A 2,987-nucleotide genomic window follows, 5' to 3' on the forward strand; every position below is an offset into this window, starting at 1 on the left:
TGGTTGTGTTGCGTGCGTGTGTGTGTGTGGTGTGTGTGTGTGTGTGTGTGTGTGTCTGTGTGTGTGCCTGTGTGTGTGTGCCTGTGTGTGTGCCTGTGTGTGTGCCTGTGTGTGTGCCTGTGTGTGTGCCTGTGTGTGTGTGTGTGTGTGTGTGTGTGTGTGTGTGTGTGTGTGTGTGTGTGTGTGTGTGTGGTGTGTGTGTGTGTGTGGTGTGTGTGTGTCTGTCTGTGTCTGTATGTGTCTGTATGTGTGTCTGTCTGTGTTTGTATGTGTCTGTCTGTGTCTGTATGTGGTCTGTCTGTGTCTGTATGTGTCTGTCTGTGTCTCTGTGTCTGTCTGTCTGTGTCTCTGTGTCTGTCTGTGTCTCTGTGTCTGTCTGTGTCTCTGTGTCTGTCTGTGTCTCTGTGTCTGTCTGTGTCTCTGTGTCTGTCTGTGTCTCTGTGTCTGTCTGTGTCTCTGTGTCTGTCTGTCTCTGTGTCTGTTGTCTCTGTGTCTGTCTGTCTCTGTGTTTTTGTGCGTGTGTAATCACTTCTCTTTCCAAACTATTTGTACCAAAGTAAAATGGCAGATTCCTACCTCCTGACCAGCAATGTCATCCCAGGAGACAGTTGGAGCAGAATCTAAAATCTCATCCATAATGCCTTGGGCCATTTTACCATCCACTCCCTTCATAGAAGCAGAGGCAGACCGTCTATGAGATGGTGTGTGCTTTGGTGTTCCATTACCTCCCCCATTTCCACTCAAGCCACAACCGGCAGACCCTCGACGTTTCATTGGCGAATTATTGGCAGAGCTACTACCATTCTGCAATGGTAAAAAAAATCTTATAATCAGCCACTTAAATATTTTTTCCTGGAGACAACATAAAATGTATAATCATTTACATCGAAACTTACAACCAATAAAATTAGATATCTATTTACATTTAGAATACCTAGAATTTACAACTAGAATACCAATAGAAAAGGAAAATGTGACTAATAAAAAGCTGCTTATTTTTATAATTCTAAATCCTAATGCTTTGGTTTATGAGTTGAAACAATAACAGCTATGCCTACGACAAAAAGACAAACCAATCTGAAATTATGAAAATATATATACTTCTTCAATTAAGTGAAAAATAAATATCCAGTACAACTATACCTGGTTTGACAGCTGCCTCCTAACACTTGGAGGAGTGCCTGGGTGCTTGCATCCTGCTCTTAGGAGGGTCGAGACCCCATGAGGGGGAGGGTCGGTTTTTGTTGTAGAGTGGAAATCGTTTTGTGTTGGTATCCTAAAGGTCTTGGCATCTTGGAGTTAAGAACAAGGATAATTACTTTAGCTTTGTTTTGGAATCCATCACTGGAGTACTATCTACACCTCAAAAAATTCTTTGATAAATAAACAAAAAGGATAATCAAGCCAAATTATTCTTCTTAAAAGGCAGTTTAACAAAACACAAGCTTGCAAAATATTTATCTTCATCAACTTTCTTAATGTAAAGCAGCAGATATTGGATATTTCCTGAATCTTTAGAGGGGACAAATTTCTTCTCCTTTACCCTTAGGCCATGGTCTATACTTCTTCCATTAAAAGACTAAATTATATATGGATTATTACCCCCATTTTTTACATTGCTAATCAACCCTAAATTACTCATTCTTTTGTGGAAGAAGTTGTACCTGTTGTGATCTGTCCCAATCTTGCTCTAATAAAATTGCTTAGTCCTTCAACTGTTAAAGAATATTGTAAAGTAAATTTCATGGATTTATTTTTAAAAATCCAAGGTTATGAATCAAAGCATCATGCTAAATGTTTTACAGATCAGTCAAATTTCTTAAGACGAAATCATATTTTTAAAGGGACAAAATATCTACTTTTGGATTTTGTGCAAAACTAAAATGGGATACTTACTGGATTACAAAATCCTTTTTCCGACATATTTACTTACATTTCTCAGCTTAAATACTTAAGCACAAGCATATGGAAAAAGTTGGAACATCTACAGGGTGTCTATAAAAAGGGGACAGGGAAGGATGGAGAAGTAAGCTTTAATTAAGCCTAGAAGACTGTGATGATTAAGTGGGTGTGCTGTATTTGTGCTGTTGTGACAGCAAGCAAAAGGCTCTAAAGTGTGGTCAGAAATCTACTCTTCACTGTTAATCAAAACGGGGGAAGAAAGAGGACCAAAAGAATATCCTTCTTTTCTTTTCACTAAAGTTTTTCTTAGAACTTTGGTTTTTTTTTTGCAGCAGGCCCCGGGCACTGACATGCCTTCATGGCAGGAAGTCTGAGGCAGGGTGATCTTTAGGGGGGTACAGTCAGAAAAAAAGAGAAGCTATTTTTAGAAGCTGTTTTCCCAGCTTGAACAGAAATCTTTTGCAGGCAAAACATTTGACTTAAAGGCAAGCTGAACAAGTAAAACAATTCAAGAAATATGGACAGCACACTGAACATTATTTATACATTATCTCTATTCAAAAAACAAAAATTAAGGCACCTTATTGCCAATGGAAAATCTATTGAAGTACAGCTCTTATAATGATGTCAACATGCGTATTTGAGTTTGGAATGTATGACATTATTTTAATGTAAAGATCATACAAAAATATTTTATATTAATTAATTTAATATTAATATATATATAAATATATATAATAATTTATAATAAATATATTATTATATATAAAAATATATAAACATTATATAATAAAAACATATTTACATAATTATTAAAATAATAATTACATTTAAATAAAATATAATTATATATAAAATATAATATATATAATATATATATATATATATATTACATATTTTATAATATATAAATTTTTATATATAAAAATTATATATATATTATTATATAAAATATATATTATATAAAATAATAAATAAAATTATAAAATAATATATAATAATATAATATATATATATATATAATATATATAATAATATTAACTTATATTAAAAAAGTGATATTAAAATTGATATAATAATAATTT

This window comes from Penaeus monodon, chromosome 36 (genome assembly GCF_015228065.2).
Source record: "Penaeus monodon isolate SGIC_2016 chromosome 36, NSTDA_Pmon_1, whole genome shotgun sequence".
Taxonomy (NCBI): Eukaryota; Metazoa; Arthropoda; class Malacostraca; order Decapoda; family Penaeidae; genus Penaeus; species Penaeus monodon.